General features: G+C 34.8%; 1 long non-coding RNA gene across 1 annotated transcript in view; it reads left to right on the top strand.

The window, feature by feature from the left end:
• Positions 1 to 18,972, top strand: part of LOC141542273 (uncharacterized) — a 60,951-nt gene extending 41,979 nt beyond the window's left edge. Inside the window, exon 2 of the long non-coding RNA XR_012482122.1 lies at positions 17,854 to 18,972. This is a non-coding gene — a long non-coding RNA (uncharacterized LOC141542273). The remainder of the gene's footprint in view (positions 1 to 17,853) is intronic.
• Positions 18,973 to 19,341: the final 369 nt, after the last annotated feature.

The raw sequence follows: 19,341 nt of genomic DNA, 5'->3' as shown, positions 1-19,341 counted from the left end.
TAAAATATATGCCTTCTAAAATTTAAACCAACATTTCCCTACTCAAAAATATCTGACTTGTCTTTTTCTGTATTATTTATTTGGTTTTATAATGCTTAATAAAAATATTTCTTTATTGTCTCAGTATCAATATTTTAGCAAGGTTTTCTTCTTGACAAATACAAACTGTATTTTTGACAGAAACATTCCTACAGCCAAATCTTCCTAAAACACAAATATGGTAAAATGGGATACAGTTATATAGCAACAATCCATCAAACAAGGAATAAAAATCAAGGGGCTTTTCACTCGGTTCCCCATTAATGCATAAAGGAGTAGGAAGCACTTTGTGTATTATACATGTATACTTCAGATTAAAATGAAATTTTCATAATGTTTGTTGCTAAAATACAATTCAATTAAATCCTTAATGCATTTATTTTGAGTTGCTGGATAGAACTTTTGAATTACTCAGAATCAGACTGTAACCCCAGACTGCATTGCTAACAAATGCTTTTATTCACATTTAGAAGCACAAGAACTTCACAATTCGCTTCACTTCGATTCAATTTCAGTTCTATGCTGTACATGCATTTATTGACTGAATCGTTCAGCTAAGTTATTAAGGAGAAACTGCAATATTACAAAAGATCCAGGATTTTCTGTGTAGCTGTTCTCTCCACTGACACAGATTACAACCTCTTGATATCCTAGAACATTTTTTTAAGCTGCTGTGGAGAAAATGAAATTGTAATTTGATGTCTAATCTTTGGGTAAGGAGTCTCTCTGAGTTTAGCAATCTGGTGCTGGGATTAAAGATAAATAGTTTAGCCTCAGATTGGACTAAAATGTTCTGCACTTTGAAATGTCCTGTCAAAATATATGCCCTTGCTGGCACAGGCTTCCAGAATCTAGAATCCATGATCCCATATTATCAGAGAAGAGTCTTGTGGGAACTGAGGAAGACAAAAATAGAAACATAAACTCTTTAGAGGTACTATTTCCACTTTTGTCTTTGGATTACCCATATATTGTGGATGGTAGGCTATCTTAAGTTAAAAAAAATTAAGGATTTATTATATGCCAGATACTGAGCTAAGCACTGGTCACACAAATGAAAGCAAAAAAGATAGACAGTTCTTGACTTCAAAGAATTTATATTACGATGTGGGAAGATAATACATAAAAGGGAGATGGGAATGAGGAAAACAAGGGATACTTTTAGTGGAGTTTATGGTGGCAAAGCTCTTAGAGAAAGAAGCTTATTTGGGACTTGAATTAAGTATGGATGACTCAAAGCTGGTCCGAAAATAGGAGTCCTGAAAGGAATTCACCAGTGGGAGAAAGGAGTCAATATGGCAGCAGGAAGTTCCACTATAGTTGAATCATACCCATGAGGTTGGAGTTGCAATTCCTAATTCAAATATGAACAACAATGGTGTTCTCTTTGCCAAAAGGTACCTTTATTTATAAAAAGAGATTATGGATAAAATGAGGAGATAAAATAGACACCAGGAGTGGTAAATGTGAAATAGATTTGGGACAGCAATAGAAAGATTATAGTTAGTAAGGAAAGGGGTTTACATTATGACTGGTGGGCCAATTCTAAAAGAGACTGAGCATCCTAAAAGAGCTACTAGGAAACCAAGAACTTATTAACTAATAACTAAGAAAAAGGCACTATGAGACATGATAAGGGCTGAGAAGAAAGACATTCTGAGGCAGAATGCTGTGGCAGGCTAATCCCCAAAGGAGTTTGACAATGATGGCACAGTTGTGGGCAGATGTATGGGGAAATTTAACCTTGGATTTGGCTTTCTGATTGGATACAGTAATTTGGGACGTCCAAAGACCTCCTCGAGGGTGAGACTATAAATCTGAGCTGATCCATCAGTGCCCTTCTCTGCTTGCCTTCAGGAGTATTATAGCCTTCCTGTACTTCTGGATCTCACTGCCAATCCCCACCCAGATGCCCAGGACATCATCAAATTTGGTCCTGATGTCCCATTGAAGGAAGACACAGTTTCTATTAGGTTTTCATCCAAAAGAGGATACACTTAGTTGGGGTAGAACTGGGGTCAGATTATTTTGGCTTTTTTTTGTCTTTGTCTACTCCTAGATTATTTCCTTCATACTCACCTAGGGACAATCTTCTTTGGGATCCTACAAAGAACTAAAAATCTAATTACTAAGAGCAAACAATTTATGTTTCTTTTTCCTGCATGTAAACTGGATGTAACACTTGGGCCAAATGGGAAAATTAATTCCTCTTCATGGTCAGAAAACTTGATTTCCCTTTTGTCTTCTCTTTGAAAGCATTACTGATTTCAATGAACAGAGATATTTTCCTTTGAACTCTCATTTCAGTTGGTAAGTTTTCTATACTAGCCACCCTTAACTTCTTAGGCTTACTAGCAATGTGTTATAACATATGCTTTCTCTCTGCAGTTTATAAACTCTTAGAAGTTAAAGACTTATTCATCTTTTATTTTGTGACCCTGAAAACAATGAACAATTATACAGCACCAAACACAGAACCTTTTATATGGTAGCTCCCAATAATTGTTTGAATGACTAGATGGATGGGTGAATGAATAAAAGGAATAATGAATGGATGAATGAATTGATGAATGCAAGCATGCATGAATGAATGAATGAAAATTAAGACCTATGAACTAAATGTCTTTTAAAGTCCTTCCAATCTTGAGATTCTCTGACATCTAAAGTCTTCTTACACTTTTTCTGAATACTGGGAAGAAATTCTATAGAGGAATTGTAGGGGATTGAGGATATAAAATGAAGAATTCAATAAGTTAAGAAAAACTTAATAAATTTATAAAGCATACATAATATATACCAGTAGGAGGGAAACCATGTATACATTAGGCATATTTCTTTAACAATTCCATTTTTAATCATGCCCTAACACCTGCAGACAACTGAAGTCCTGATTGAGTCATATGACCTTCAGAACTAAGCACAATGATTTGCATACAATGGGTGAAATGTATTTAATTACAGGAATTTTCTTAACTTTTGGTCTCCAGCAGAGGCTTCTCAAGACATTATTTTTCACAGTTCCTTCTTTAGCACAGGGAATATTTCTTAAAGTACTCACCTTTCTAAAGATATTCATTAACTCTTAACTGTAGTATTGCTATAAAATTTCACTATTCATTAAAGGAAGTGCTAATCCTATTCTCCAGGCAAAAAACCCCTAAACAAATCCCCAAACAAAATTAGACTCTAAAAATTGAGTGCTATATTTAATGTATTGATGTGAGTCATTAGAGATACAAAATAGGCTCTGTACATCTAAACTTGAAGGCTACTAGGAAGAAAAACATGCTTGCAAATAACTTATGAGAAGGAAAATGAGATGGATAATGACTAGCACATTCAGATAAGTCTTCAAAGGTTGCCAAATATCCTATCATATGGCAGTAAAATTATTCCATTTTACAGATGAAGAAGCAGAGGTAGGTAGAAGTTAAGTGACTGGTCAGTCATCCAACCTAGTAAGTGTCAGATTTGACTCCAGGCTCAGTGTTCTATCTTTTGAACTACCTATATCACTAGAGACACGTTTTTGCTATAAAAATCCATGTCTCATCTTCAGGTTTTAATTAAACTACAAGTAATGCAGATATTTTCAAGGCTTTTTCAAAAAAAGGGTGCAAATTGTGAGAAAGAAAAATTACAAGGAATTCAGTCTTATGTGGCATAGGAAATGTAATGAGCTTTGGAAAAGGTTGTAAAACTGGGGATTCTGCATATTGTAATTAAATGAACAAGAAGCTTCATCATAGCTATTAAGATTCGAAATGGACCAATTACTTGAAAAAAATTTAATATTCTGCTCTCCCTAAGGGGTGGGAGCTATGCACTTGTAAGGAAAAGCAGTATGCTTAGTACTTATAGTAGAGACACTTGAACTCATTACTTTATTCATTGAATAAGTAACATTTCTATAGCATTTTACCATTACATAGCACTTAAAGGTTCCTGATCTTATTGAATTCACATTATAATTTACTGTAAATGTTCTTATCTCTACTTTTCAGACGGAAAAACATGAGCAAAGAATTTAAGCTTTTTACTCAAGGTCACAAAGCCAGTCAACTGCAGGGTCAGAACTTTAACCCAGAGCTTCTGAATAAGTCAAGCATCCTTTCCATTGCACTTACAGCTACTTTCTAGGGGTTTAAGCCATGTTAGTTCTCATAGACCCTTAAATCCTTTTACATTTTATTTTTAAGGTAAACAAATTTCTCTTGTAATGTGTAAGTAAAAGGAATTTTGGCCTTACATCCCTCCTCCTTCCCCTCTTCCTTTCCAAGTATTCTGGAGAGGTACTCTGTGACAGGGCAACTAGGTGGTGCAATGATTGAGTGCTGGACCTGGAATCAGGGAGGCATCTTCCTGAGTTCAAATCTGGCCTTAGACAATAGCTATGTGACCCTGAGCAAGTCACTTAATCCTGCCTCAATTTCCCCATCTGTAAAATGAGCTGGAGAAGGAAACGGCAAACCGCTTATATATCTTTGCCAAGAAAACCCCAAATTAACTCACAAAGAATTGGATATGACTGAAAAACTACTTAACAAAAACAAATAATGTTACGGTGAATGTGGTAAAATGGCATCAAAGTCAGGAAGACGTGTTCAAGTCCTCCTCTGGTGCATTTTGGGTTATGATCTGAGCAAGTTATAAAATCTTTTATTGCCACAGGAAACGATCTATGTTGTCAAGGAGGTGTCAATCTACATTGATACATTGACAATGAAATCATAGGTCTAGTTCAAAATAAATACTTTAAAATTTCTCCCTTTTCATTCTGATGTGCCCTATTCATTCAACCCACAATATAAAACCTTGAAAAACATAATAAATATGAAAAAGTACACATAGGTATGATTCTAAATGATTGGTCAAATGGGTCCTCCCCAAATTCGAGAAATGATTTAGAAATGTTCCAAATCAGGTAAGATATGATTAGAGACATTAGAGAGAGACAACAAGCATTGATGCATCAATTGGGGGAGAACAGACAAAGAACATAACACATCTCAAAATTTTCTAGTAGTTGCCATTAAGCATAAAATGCACAGACTATTCAGGTAACCTTAAAGAAATTTCCTTAATACAATGTCTCTAAACCTCCTTTACATCTGAAAAAATAAAACCCTCAAAAGATTTACTTCGGTGAAGGGGTATGATTGGTTTCTGATTATGTTCCAGTTGAAAGATGGGGAGGAGGTGTTAGAGTACATAGTAAATTTTAAAAGTTCAGTTTCAAGAAGATTGTAGAAGAGAGAGAAATACTTAACAGAAGGATTCTGAGGAGAATTCAAAGAGCAGACTTGTTAGCTTGGATTTCTTTTCTGTATCTCTTGATACAGTTTAGATGAGCAGAAGATAGCCTCCTGACTCAGTTACTGACTGAGAAATTTAACTGACGAAAGTTAAAGAATGCTTCATATTGGCAGCAAGTGCTAGCTGAAATAAATTGTAGTGTTTTCTGAGGATTAGCAGTCACACAGTAGCTTTCAAATTGAGTGGCAGGTAATGCTGTTTGCATAGAGCACTTAAACTGGAGACTATTGTTGTGTGTGACCGTGACCCTGTTTGGGATTTTCTTGGCAAAGATACTGGAGTGCTTTGTCATTTCCTTCTTCAGCTCATTTTACAGATGAGGAAACTGAGGCAAATAGGGTTAAGTGACTTGTCCAGGGTCTCACAGCTAGTAAATGCCTGAGACCACATTTGAATTCAAAGATGAATCTTCCTGATTCCATGCCCAGTGGTTTAGGTACCCCATTACTAATTATTACTAATTACACTGCACCTTTAAGGATGAGTTTCAGGCAATGTTGTATATACTTAATACCTAAACTATAGCTGGGACATAAAAGAGCTGTTCAAAGAGCAGACTGAAAAAGCTATAGTCATAGCACTCCATTTCCTGCTCAATGGATGGTGAAGAAAGTGAAAAATCACTGAAAACGCTTTAACCACAGCATTTCTAATGAATGTCACACAAGGTTTATTAGGGAAACTTGAAAATAATGGGAATTAGTGAGAACCTGGAAACAGATAATAACAGAGAATAAAAGACCATCTGGGATAGGTTTCAGAAAAGCCTGGAAAGACTTAAATTGATTTTGAATGAAATGAGCAGAACCAGGAAAATACTGTGCACAGTAATAGCAAATTGTGCAAGGATCAACTATGACAATCTTAGCTCCTCTCAGCAATACAATGATCCAAGACAATTCTAAGTGACTCATTATGGAAAATGTTAACCACATCCAGAGAAAGAATTATTGAGTCTGAATGGAGATTGATGTATACTGTTTTCAAATTGTTTTTTTTTTTAATTTCTAATAGTTTTCTCTTTTTGTTCTGAGTCTTTGCTATAACATGAGTAATGTGAAAATATGTTTAACATGGTTGTGTGTTTGTGTATATATATATATATATAAAAATCTCTATCATATCAATATGACTGTTGTAGAAACCAGATGATGGCAGGTGATAAAAGTTGTTTAGCCATGTGAACAATTCACAATGGCCATTCTCTTTGCAAAAGGTAGATTTATTTAGGAGAGAAGAGATACAATAGAAACCAAGAATGGTAAATGTGAAACTCCCAATTACCTGGTAAAAAGGGAGTACCTCATGAGGTTGGGGCAAGCAAAATCCTGAAAGTGGGGAAGTAGGGTTGAGAAGCATAGCGGGAGTTAGGAGAGATACCACATGGCACGAGAGGGGTAAGGAGAAAGACTCAATGAGACAGAATGCTGTGGAAGACTGACCCAAAGGAAGGCAATAACCATGGGATGGGCCATAAGCAAATTTATAGAATTTAACCTCAATGATTTAACCTCAATTTAACCTCAATTGGGATTTCTTACAGGACATGGCAAGGTGACCTAATGCTCAAGGCCCCTGCAGAGGGTGGGTCTCGGGAATTTGACAAGGATTTTTGACTTGGATGACTTTCCCAGAGGGTGGGACCATGGAACTAAACTGATTTCCATCAGTGCCCTCTTTTGGCTTGCCTCAGGGATCAATTCTCCAGTATCTTTCTGCTCAGGACACCATTCAGGACTTCATCAAGATTGCTTGCTGTCTTGGGGAGCAGGGAGGGAATCGGAGGGGAAAAATTTGGAGGTTAAAATATTACAAATATGACTGTTTAAATGTTGAAAACTATCTTTACAAGTAATTGGAAAAAATAAAATACTATTTAGTAAAACAAAAACAAAAACAAAGACTGCCTAAGAAATCTCTGCCATAGAATTAGTTCTATGGTATTAGAAGACATTAGCATTGTAGTAGTGGATGTGTCCTCTGCTCCTTCAACTATGTTTTGGTCACATATGTTGCCTGCCCTTCTCATATGTTGTTCTAAGTGTTCACCATGTAAGAATGTACATAATTGCTAAAAACTCCATTCTTCAATTGAGTGTGCAAATATTTTTGGCAGACAAAGTTCTGGTTCTACTGAGAGAGAAAGGTGTTAGGTTAGATTTATTTATATTGCTATTCAATTCAAATGTCTTTATTATAAATCAAATATGCAATCTGATTCACACAAAACAGGCAAAAATCTTACTGTAGGGTATGGTAACATCAAGATAGGGTCTGTGAACTATAGTTCAGAGAGATTTTATAGACCACAAAATTCATAGAAAAACAAGCATTTATTAACCTCTCTGCTACTGGGGAAGGAAATGGAAAACCACTCCAGTATCTTTGCCAAGAAAACCTCACGGACAGAGGTTCATAAGGATGACAAAGAATCCTACATGATTGAAACAATTGAACAGCAACATGGGCCAGAAAAAATGCTCAACACTTTACTTTATCTCCTTTAATTGAGGTAAATGTTATTATGATCTCCATTTTTCATTTGAGAAAATTGAAGAAAATATCGATTGCATGCTCAAACAGCTAAGTAAATTCCTGAGGCTAAATTTGAACTCAGGACTTTCTGATTCCAGCAGCTATCTATTGAACCATTTGAGATCATTAAATGGCAACTTCAAGTGAGGTGATCTCTTTGAGCTACATAGCAATGTGTATTTATAAGACAATTATTGTATTGTAAAATTTCAGATTAGAGGTGATTTGATAATACTTTTAAAAAGTAAAACTATTTAGTAGGGACTTGGGAGACATTACAACTTTGGGAACCTGATTGTGTGTGTGTGTGTGTGTGTGTGTGTGTGTGTGTGTGTGTGTGTGTGTGTGTGTGTATTTCTCCCCATTTGGTCAATTTTTATTTTTTTAAGTTAGACATGTACATTCATTTTTAACATATGAGACAAGTTTTTATATTTCCATATGAGTCAAGTTGGAAGAGAAAAGTCAGAACAAAAGGGAAAATCATTAGAAAAAAAAAGAAGGAAAAAATGGTAAAAATCGTGTGCATTGATCCACATAAAGTCTGCATACATCTTTCTCTGGATGTGAATGGTGTGTTCCATCCAAAATTTATTGGGATTGCCTTGGATCACTCAATTGCTAAGGAAAATCAAGTCTGTCATAGTTGATTATTACACAATCTTCTTGCTGCTGTGATGTACATTTATTTATTTATTGTTATTTTTTAATTTTATAATTATAAAATTTTTTGACAGTATATATGTATGAGTAATTTTTTAAATAACATTATCCCTTGTATTCATTTTTCCAAATTTTCCCCTCCCTCCCTCTACTCCTCCCCTAGATGACAGGCAATCCCATACATTTTACATGTGTTACAATATAATCTAGATACAATATATGTGTGTAAATCCAATTTTCTTGTTGCACTTTAAATATTAGATTGGGAACCTGATTTTTGAAAAAAAGAAGAGCTCAATCAGTTCTTCTTTGGGCAGGAGATTTAGTTTGGTGGGGCAGAAGGAGTGCTGGAGGTCTGGTATCTAGTTTCAGCTCTTTTTCTTATTAACTATGTGACCCCCCAGTAAATTCACCTGACTGGACCTTTCTTTTTTCACCTGCAAAATCAAAGAATAGGATTACATGATTTCTAAGGCCCTTTGAAACTCTAAATTCTACTATTTTTTATTATTTTTAAGTAATTGCTAAATAAGGTAAATGTTCAACTTCTGGGGTATCTGGAATAATCAGGATAAACCTACCCAGTCAGACAGGTTCCTACATGAAATGGCAAAACAAACATAAACACTCCATTTTTAGGATTCATATATGTAGTCACTGCCCTTTCATATATAAGTGCAGAAAATGTCCTTCCCAAAGTTTCTAAACCCAGAATGTCAAGAGAGCGGAATAATCCATTACACCTGCTTCTCTGGTGATTTTCTCTAGACCATCAGATTTTTTTGAAGAGAGGAAATCCTTTCCATTAAACAGAATTTCAGCAAAAAGATAGAAGTAAAATCTTTGAAAATTAATTTCTAAGAGCCTTTTATTGATGGAAGTTTTTTTGAATGTTATATTTTCAGATGAATTTTATACTGCATTCAACAACAGTGAAAACTATTTAGTGAGAAGGATGCGAATGTTGGCTATCAATAAGTGATTTAGAATTGGGAACAGCATTGGATTTGATGACACCTTCTAAGATATGCTTAATAATAATTTTAATTTCTTTCTTTGCTTATTTAAGTCAATATTTAGGAGGAAGAAGTTTCAGTTATTATATTATTTGTTTAGAACTTTGCTTCATGATGGAAAATACTATCCACATCCAGAGAAATAACTATGGAGACTGAATGCAGACAGAAGCATATTATTTTCAATTTTTCTTTTCTTTCTTATGATTTTTATTTTTGTTCTGATTCTTCTATATGGGTCTTCCTGCATTCTACATTCAACATGACTAATGTGGATATAGGTTTAATATGATTGTGCATATATTTAAAAAACAAAAAAAATTTGTTTTCAATATTTGTTATATTTGATAGCATTCTATTACATTTCATAATTCTAAGTCAAGAACAAGATAATATGCTTTTAAATTACCTTTTAAAAACAGATTCAGTTTTTGGGAGCAGAAGGCGGCTATAGAGTAGTTCCAGAGTAGGACAAAGTTATCTATTCAAGAATAGAAGTGTTTGGGAGAGAAAATTTAGAACAAACTAATTATTCTTGCCAACAAACTGCTAAGTTCCATTGTTATTCTCTGCTGTTATTTAGGTAAGTATTGTCTATGCTTTTTCCATTTTAGTGCCCTGAACAAAGTCCTGATTATCCTGCCCTAGTTATTGCACTAGTTTTTTGTAAGCAAATAGCTTTGTAATTTTGTCAGAATCAAGGAACTATTTTTTTTTAAAATTTGGTAACAACATTGACTTCACATCAGAATCAATAGTTATAAACGTGGACTAGAAAGAGCAATCTTCATATTTTTGGCATTTTTCTTTTCTGTTTTTTAGATTTGACATTTGGAATTAACACTTGTTGTCTTCTTGGTTTTTGAAACTTCCTTATTTTACCCATGTAGAAGTTGTATCTGAAACTATTTGAAATAGAAATAAATGATAAAACACAATTACAAAATGGATACTGACTATTTTGCAGGTATTATAAAGAAAAGAACAACTAGCATTTAAATAGTACTTTATAGTTCACAAAGTGCATATTTTCTCATCTGATTCTCTAGGAGATGGTGACTATTAGTATTCCCATTTGACAGACCAGTAGACCGAAGAAGAGAGAGTTAAGTGACTTGTCTAGAATCACACAGCTAGGAATTGTCAAATTAGATTTGAACAGTTTTCCTGTCTCCAAAATCAGTGTTCTATTTACTCTATCACTTAGTTGCTCTAAGCCTGTAATCTCATTCCAGAAGATTTACCTGAGCAGTAAAGCAAGGGGAGTTGGGGTGATTTTGGCCTGTGTGTTAGCAGTATACCAACCACAAAAATAAAAAGGCAAAGTTTTAAGGAGACACATGGAATCACACAGTCATTTTTCCAAAACTAGTGTTAGCATGCCTCTATATAGCTTTTGCTGAATTACACTCTTGTTTTTGTACTCTGGCCCCAGCCTTTTAAATTTGATGCCCTGAGAAATTGGTTCTTGACCTGTCTCGTTTATGATTTACACTTGTATTTTTTAACCCTTTTTTTCTATCTTCAGACTGGAGGTCTTTACTTTTTTCCAATATTTTTCCAGTATTGCCTGTAACAAGACAGTGACTGGCTTTTGACCTTACTAAGTCAACAGAAATCGCTCTCTACAAGATTATCAACATTCTCTTTACTGCTAAATTTAATGGCCTTAGTCAATCGTCCTTGACCTTTCTGCAACAATTGGTTGCAGAAACAATTTAGGTTTGACCACTTTTTAAAACTGGATAGATAGTTTTCTCTACATTTTTCTGACATTGATTTTAGTTATTTTTCTTCCTTTTTGTCTGGCACATATTTCTCAATCTCCTTTTCTCATCAGTCATACTTATCCTAACCATCAAATATTGATTTCCTCAGGCTTTTTCCTAGAGTTTCTTCTCCCCCTATATTGTATCTTTGGTGAAGTCATTTGTTGCTCTGATTTATTTTTGCGGTCATCTTTACTGCAGAGGATTTCCAAACCAAATATCCTGCCCTAATTTTTTCTTGAAATCTAATCCCAAATTGCCAATTTACTGATGGGAATCTCTATCTAGTTGGAATTTGGCATACCAAACTCAAAAGTCCAAAAGGGAACTCATTAACTAAAACTTAGCACCCAATTCATCCCCTCCTCCATTTCTATTCAACATTCTTTCAGTTGAAGGTTCATGATCTCAGACTCATTATTGAATTTTCTCTCATTTTTACCCCTTCTAGCCAAATACTTACCAAGCCTTATCTTGACTGACACAATCTATATGTATCCACAAGATGACTGCTATCCTAGATCAAGTCCCATTTAAGATTTTTTAACCTAATCTATTACAATAGACTCATTGGTCTCACTGCTCCCAATCTCTCTCCTTTCAACTTTAGCCACTTTATAGCTGCCAAATTAATTTTCTAAAGTAGAAGTCTGGTCATATCATTGCCCCTTTCAAAAATCTTTAGTGGCTCTCTCCTGCTTCCAAAATATGATAAAAACTCTTCAGTCTAGTATTTAATACCACTGTTTCCCCCACAATAGGACTTTCCCTTACTTTCCCATACTTATTAAGTATTTTTCTGTTTACATATTCTACATGTTAGCCAAAGTTTACTACTAAGACATTTCTAGGTGGTGCAGTAGATAGGAAGCCCTGAATTCAAATATGTCTTAGACATGTACTATCTATGTGGCACTGGGCAAATCTATCTGTCTCATTTTCCCCAGCTATAAAAGGGAGATAATATTTATTTTCCAGAATTGTTGTAAAGATTAAATGAGATGGTATTTGTAAAACATTTAGTACAGTGCCTGACACACAGTAGTATCTCATAAATGTTTCATTTCTTCTTTCCTCAAGTGTGGCATTTCATCTTTTGGGTCTGTTTTCAAAAATACTTTTTCTTGTGTATATATTATGCATTCCATTTGCCCACATACTTTTTAAAAACTGTAATCTACTTCAAGGCTCAACTTAGGTTTTATCTTTTCTGAGGAACTAGTCCAGATTGTCCTGGTAGTTCCTAATTTTTCCCTCCTCAAAATATCTTGAATTTACATTTCTGTGTACATATCATTTCTACCATACAGTATAAAATCCTCTTTCTTAATAACCCTACTTTAAAACCATATATATTACTCAGCCTCTCATTGAGGTCAAGTCCCATTTGGTCATTGTTTGGACAATTGATTAACTCAGAGTGTATTTCAGGCAATAATTTCTTGTTCAGAAACCTTGAGTTTTCCCCTCTTAGATTTTTTTTGACTAGTAAAAGAGGCTATCTTTTTGTCTCATTTCTTACTTAGCCATAATCATTGAATGATCAATGCTGCAGTCAAATCTGATAGAGACCTTAGCTTAAAAAAATCAAGTTCTCCCACTGCATCCAAGACCATTTCCAATTGTCCTGATATCCATATCATATCACTGGACCCAGATGGCTCTGGAGGAAAAGCAAGGTTGATGACTTTGCATCGTCCACCCTCACTTAAATCCAAATCACTTGCACATCAAGGCATCACCTCCCTGATATACTGGTCCTTTTTGAGAATGAAGGACAAATAACAACCTTTAAAATAATATCTCTGTATCCTCAGCAGCTAATCAACATTAGCTACTTAATATACAGTAGGTGCTTAATAAATATTTACTGAATTGAATTAAATAACATGGAAGGGTTCTTTAGCTCTAGGAGCTCAAGGAAGATTGTGAGATATTCCTGTGCAATTGAAAATTGTCAAACAAACAACATCAGGAAAGAACAAGAGACTGTGGTAGAATATGAAGGTTTCATTGGGATTCTGTCAGGACCTAGAATGGAATCACATTCTCTAAATGGATCAATTCGTGAAAAGATGTCACCAACAACATCTAGATCCTCATGGGGTGTTAAATTGTTTATCTATTTTACCCATGACACTAAGCCAGTGTCACAGGCAGGTTTTGAATCCAGAAAAGACAAGAAGACTACCATTCTCTTTACTACTCCTCAAAATGCTTCTTAGAACAGATGGCATTTGACCTTAGAATAGCTCATAGCTTTGATGATGAAAATTTTCTTTTATTCTTTAATAAAAGGCTATGATTTCTTTCAGTTACTAGGTCAGGGATATTTTTCCTTGTCCGTAAATATCTAATTTATTAGAACCCTTAGTTCTAATAGCTTTATATAAACTTGCACACTCTCTCTTTGGAAGTTAAAGACTGCAACATGTGAGACAGGTGTGCAGATTATTTTTGTATATATATTAGTTTTAGCTTATAATATAGTTTGTAAAACCTTATTAAGAAATAACTGAAGACAAGCAGCTCAGGGAACAGATCAAGTGATTGCGTTTGTGTCAGAGATGTTTATATTGTTGACAGATTATTTATTCCCAGTGGTAACTGTTATAAATTGCATTTTGCCCCTTTCAGTTGCTACATGCCTGTGATTGAGAGTGGGTGGAGAAGACAACCTGTAATTCAGGATTGTATGGAAGGCGGTTGCCTAGGAAACTGGGATGAGCAGCTTAATAGCCTACCAAAATCAAATGTCAGCCGGGGAACTAATTTTTCCCCTTGATCTCCTTTTACCCTCTAAGCATATGCTCTACTGATTTAGAGAAGATGATTAGTACCTTAGCACCTAAGTGGGTAGGGCATGTCAAATTAGGCCACAGGTGACACAGGTAGGACTATAGCCTTTTCATGAAAATTATGAGGACAAAAATATATACTAAGGAAAAAAATAGTTGAAATGAATGGATTTCTAAGAGAAGAGGCTGTGGTCAACTGATGGAAAATATTTTATCAGTGTTTGCACCTGCAGAGGCAATCAGCTTGACCATTTGCATCGGAGTTTATCCAGTGCAAAATTTGCTTTAAATGTTTTTAAGACATGAAGGTATTTTCTGCAAAAGTAACTCTACATTCTAACAGTAGAGAGAAACCAGTCTTTTCTGATGGTCAAAAATCATCTTTTTTTAAAAAATAAGCTCAAACATATTCATATGCTTAAAGATTTTCCTGATGATCCCCATCTCTCCCAATTACTAATGTCTATCTTGAATTTAACTATTTTGTATATATTTATATTTATTTACTCTATATTTGTGATACATATATATGTATATATTTATGTATGTTCTTGTTGATGACTTCATTAGAATATAAATTCCTTGTGAATAGGGATTATTCCATTTGTATACCCAACACCTACTATGTTTGTCACTGTAGGCCCTTAATAAAAGCTTGTAGATTAATTGCTTTATGGGATGCAAAACAAGGAGTATATATTTTTGTTGCCAGCAAGAATATATAATAAAAGCAGGAAATATTAGAATAGAAGCAAGAGCAAGGAACCTTTTTGGATTGGCCTGGTCCTTTAGGCTTGCTTCTAGTTTTTTTTTTTGTTTTGTTTTGTTTTTGTTTTTTGGGTCTTTTTTTTGCATCCTAGTCAGGAAGCATCATAGGAGGTAAAGAAAGCCTCATCTCTCAGACTTGTACTCAGATCTTATGGGGATTTGGGGGTAGAGTCCCAGGAATGAATTTTGAATATAAGTATCAATTATTTAACAAAAGCTAAAAAGGAATTTTCTTACCCCAAGTCACATAATTGTCTGGCACCAAGAATAATCAGCTTTTGCTAATTTATTGGCCTTCTAACTAGTACCATGGCTTATACTCCTATCCTAGGCTGAGGACTAAAATTACTTTTTCTGTTTTTTTCTCCAGTATTGACTCTCTCCTTAAGCATTGGCACTCTTTTAAGAACTGAGTGGGAAAGAGGTTGGAGATTCTCTTTTATATTAAACCGTTTATTTACCTTCCTTATCTCCAAGAGAGTTAAACATGAAAGGGCAAGCAAAAGGGTAGTTTTGCTTAAGGATTGGAAGAGATGCAAAGTACTGAATAAAATAGAGAACAAGGAAGAGTTAAACATGAGGAGACAGTTAAAGGGGTTGAATTAGTCTCTAGGCTATTTGATTGTTTTCTGATAGGTAGCCAAGTATTTCTCACTTTGTACTTTCAAAGAAAAAAAAGATGTTTTTTTTCTCCCTTACATTTGTCCTTTTTGATTTGAATCCTGATTTTGATATATTTTACTTTTTTTAAGATCAACTCTCTTAAGTTGGACAGTTATAGAGGGAACCAGGAAAATCAGTCTCTGACTATTCTGAGAGTTCTTTTGTTCTATTTGATGGAACAATATTTCCCATTTACATAGAAGTTTATAATTTACAAAGCACTTTGATAGGAGTATTATTAACCACCCCTGGTCCCTGTTCCATGTTAAAGAAAAGGGAATTGATGTTCAAGGAAGTTAAATGATTTGTCTAGTACCACATAGCAAAGAAATATCAGAGTTAGGATACATGCTAAGGTCTTTTGCCTCCAGATCAAGAATGTTTTCTCCTATACCAAGCTTCCTTTTTGGTGTTTCAGTATCAATTTTAATTTTCAGAAAATTCCCTATACTTTGAGCAATGGCTTTTTTTCTTTATTTTTCTTTTATTATCTTTACAATTAATTTTTTTAATTAACAAAAATGTTTTTCCTTCCTAAACCTTTCTCCTCAGAATGGGGGATAACAACAAAACACTTGTTATATATTCAAAAAAGTAATTTATGTATATAATAAAATTACTGCATTATTCATGTCTAAAAATATATGTATGTATATCTCATTTTGCATGTTTAATAAAGATACTAAAGTCATATTTTTGTTACTATAGTTATAAATTAATAGTTCATAACTTGAAATTACTTCTGTACCTATTTAGTCTATTACCCTAATTTTATAGACCCAGAGAAATTGTGACTTGTCTTATGTCATACCAGTAGTAAATATAAGAAGTAAGATTTGAATCAAGGTATTATGTGTTCATAAACCTGAGGCTATTAAGAGAATATAGAAGCTATCTACTGTAACATCCTCATTTTCCATAAAGAAACAGATCCAAAAAGGTTAAGTCATTTGCCCAATGTCAAACATCTAGTAAGTGGTAAAATTAGTAATGCAAATTCAAGTTCTATGTCTCCAAGTTCAGGGAATATATTTTCAACAATAGTAATTTAATTTTTTCAAGAGTCTCCCATAACTTCTCAGTGACCCACACACATTTCTTAGGGCTATAAATCATAAATGAACTGCTGATTGCCTTCTGATGGAAGGAATGTCTACAGCGTGAATTCCCCAGACTAATGAAATCACAGGTGTTGAAGGAAAAAAACGGTATATTGTAAAGGTGACTGTCCCCTTTTCTGCCCCCCTATCATTTAATACTTTGTACACCAAGGCTCTGAAATTTCATTTTTGTGGATATTTCCACTGCTAAATTATAACATCACTTGAAGTTGAGAGATAACCCTTCCAGAGCACTATAGATGAAAAGTTATTCCCTCTGAGACTATCCTGGTAATAAGCTTTTTTTCTGAACCTATTGATGTTGATATTTGGACAACAGAAACACACTCTTCTTTTGGGTTCCTATGGGAATTTTTGCTAGCTTGGTGGGACCTGCCACAGCTTGTATTCTACTGACTTAGCCTTTGAGAATCCAGGTTCTTCTTGGCAAAAGGGTGTCATGGGAAGAAGACTTGAGAGGAATTTTCAAATTATTTTTTTAAGCTGTAAAGTCCTATGTAAATGGAACCTTTTTTAAAAAGTGGATATTTTTAAAGCAGCATTTTGTTTTAAAAAAAAACCCAGCCATCTCTCATTTTAGAGGTGAGGGGAAAGATTCAGACACATTAAATTGATGGTGAATAAAAATATTTCTTTCATGAAAAAAAAGAGATATAAGGAGGTGTAGGGTTGAACAACCTCTGGCCAGTAGGATAGGCAAACCCATGACACCAGCCTTATATTAGTGACCTCCTTAGGCTTTATGCTATCTTGTTTTGGGTTACCAAAGTATGTTATTAAGAGAGAAAGAAGACAGCTCTCAGTAACAGCTAACCCTAAACCTGTCTGAAACAGTGTAGTTTACCTTTCACTTTACCACCTACCTGACCACATATAGGCTGGGTATGTGCATGATAATCTGATTAGTTTTCTTTGCAGACCCCACTTTTGTTTCAAACACAAGGAGCTTTAGCAACAAGGAGATAAGTTAATACTTAGAAAATGGGGGACAAAGGGAATATTATCAGGGCAAATTAAAACCTTCCCTTCAGCAGTTGCTTTCTTGAGCCCTCCATGTGAGCAGCTTCTCTTTGGCAGTCAGGGACTAACACACCCTGGAAACAGAAGCTTTTATTCCCCTTAGTCTATAAGTTAACAGGTGTCTGAGAGCTGTCTTTTTCTGTAGGAGCTGTGGTTACCTATCGTCTATCAAGCCGAGATTTTCAAATGTGCTGTACCAGCAACATGTTTCAAGTTACATGCCTCAGTCGTTAACAGCTCTGCACCCTTTTACTTCTAAAATCCAGCCTTGTCCAGAGAAGAAAAAAATCCGTTCTTTGTCTTGTTCAAAGGTGACCCAAGGGAAGATCCTTCCTCTTTAAGCTGAGGGTGAAGAGAAGAGGGAAGCAGGCTCACAGTGGATCTGCCGTCACCAATACATCTAGGTCGACTTTTAATCACCTATCATTCATTTGTGCTTTGGAGATGGAACCCCTGAGTCAGCAACTTGTAGGACACTGAGCTCTTCTCCTCTGGTGAAAAGATGAGCTTATCATAGACCATGGGGGGCGGGGAAAGAAAAGAAAGAGACAAAATAAGCCTTCAGATGATCTAAAATAAGACCGCAATAGGGAAAAATCACTGTCGGGGAGCAAATGAGCCTAGGAAAGATCTGAGAGAAGCTGACCTTTCAAGAAGATTACTATAAGAGGCTAGTTATTTTAAGCCTAAGAAACCTGTTTTTCCCTCTTTCTTTTTTAAAGAGTCTGTGAACATTTCCCAAACCTGACAGTTAGCTTGGGGAGGTGGGAAAAAAGTTATAAAAATCCTCTTATCATGTCCACCATGGAGATTCTTGAAAGAAATTATCCTGTGAATGATGGAGCCACCAAGACTTATGTCTTAACAGTAGACAGGTAACAGAGTTATCTTGCCTGCTTGGCAATTCTCTGTGCTTTGAATGTATGATGAGTTACTTAATTCACAAGTCTGACTACAAGAGAATTGTAAACTTTCAGAATTCTGAAAGGAGGACTAGGTGATGCAGAGCTATTCATAGGATAATAAGATTCAATAGTATTGGCTACAGATTGGTCTTTCTGTTCCAAGACCTATGAAATGACAGTATCCTTCACAAAATCACTTCCAGTTCTGATGGGAGAAATAGAGTAGGGAGTCTTTTTCTCTCGGCTTTCCCTCTACCACAGGGGCAGTTTATTGGAAGAGATTATTAAGTGCTTATTGATTGAATGATTGAACTCCTCAAAATTTCTTTTAATATACCAGCCATTCAACTAATGAAAAATTGTTTGTTTCTCTTTTTAAATATGTTAACATATTTAAAATAGTTGATAGAATTTACTGAATAACTAGGAAAAAATAAGATTTGTGTATGTTGATCTTAAATTTGTTAATTTTAGTAAGTATTAATAGCAGTAAGCACATTTGTGATAAACATGGTAAGAATTTAATATTAATAATAACTGACATTTATATAGTGCTTATATAGCTTTGCACCATGTTTGACATATATTCTTGTTTTTGTCTTAACACACCCTGTTAAGTAGGCACTGCGGGTAATTTTATCCATATTTTACAGATCTATATACTGAAGATGAGAAAATAGTTACCTAGGATCAAATAGTCAGGAAGTATAAGAAGGGAAAATTTGAAT

This window comes from Sminthopsis crassicaudata, chromosome 1 (assembly GCF_048593235.1).
Source record: "Sminthopsis crassicaudata isolate SCR6 chromosome 1, ASM4859323v1, whole genome shotgun sequence".
In the NCBI taxonomy this organism is placed as follows: Eukaryota; Metazoa; Chordata; class Mammalia; order Dasyuromorphia; family Dasyuridae; genus Sminthopsis; species Sminthopsis crassicaudata.
Note: the sequence above shows the minus strand (reverse complement) of the source record. Positions and strands in the feature narration are given on the sequence as shown.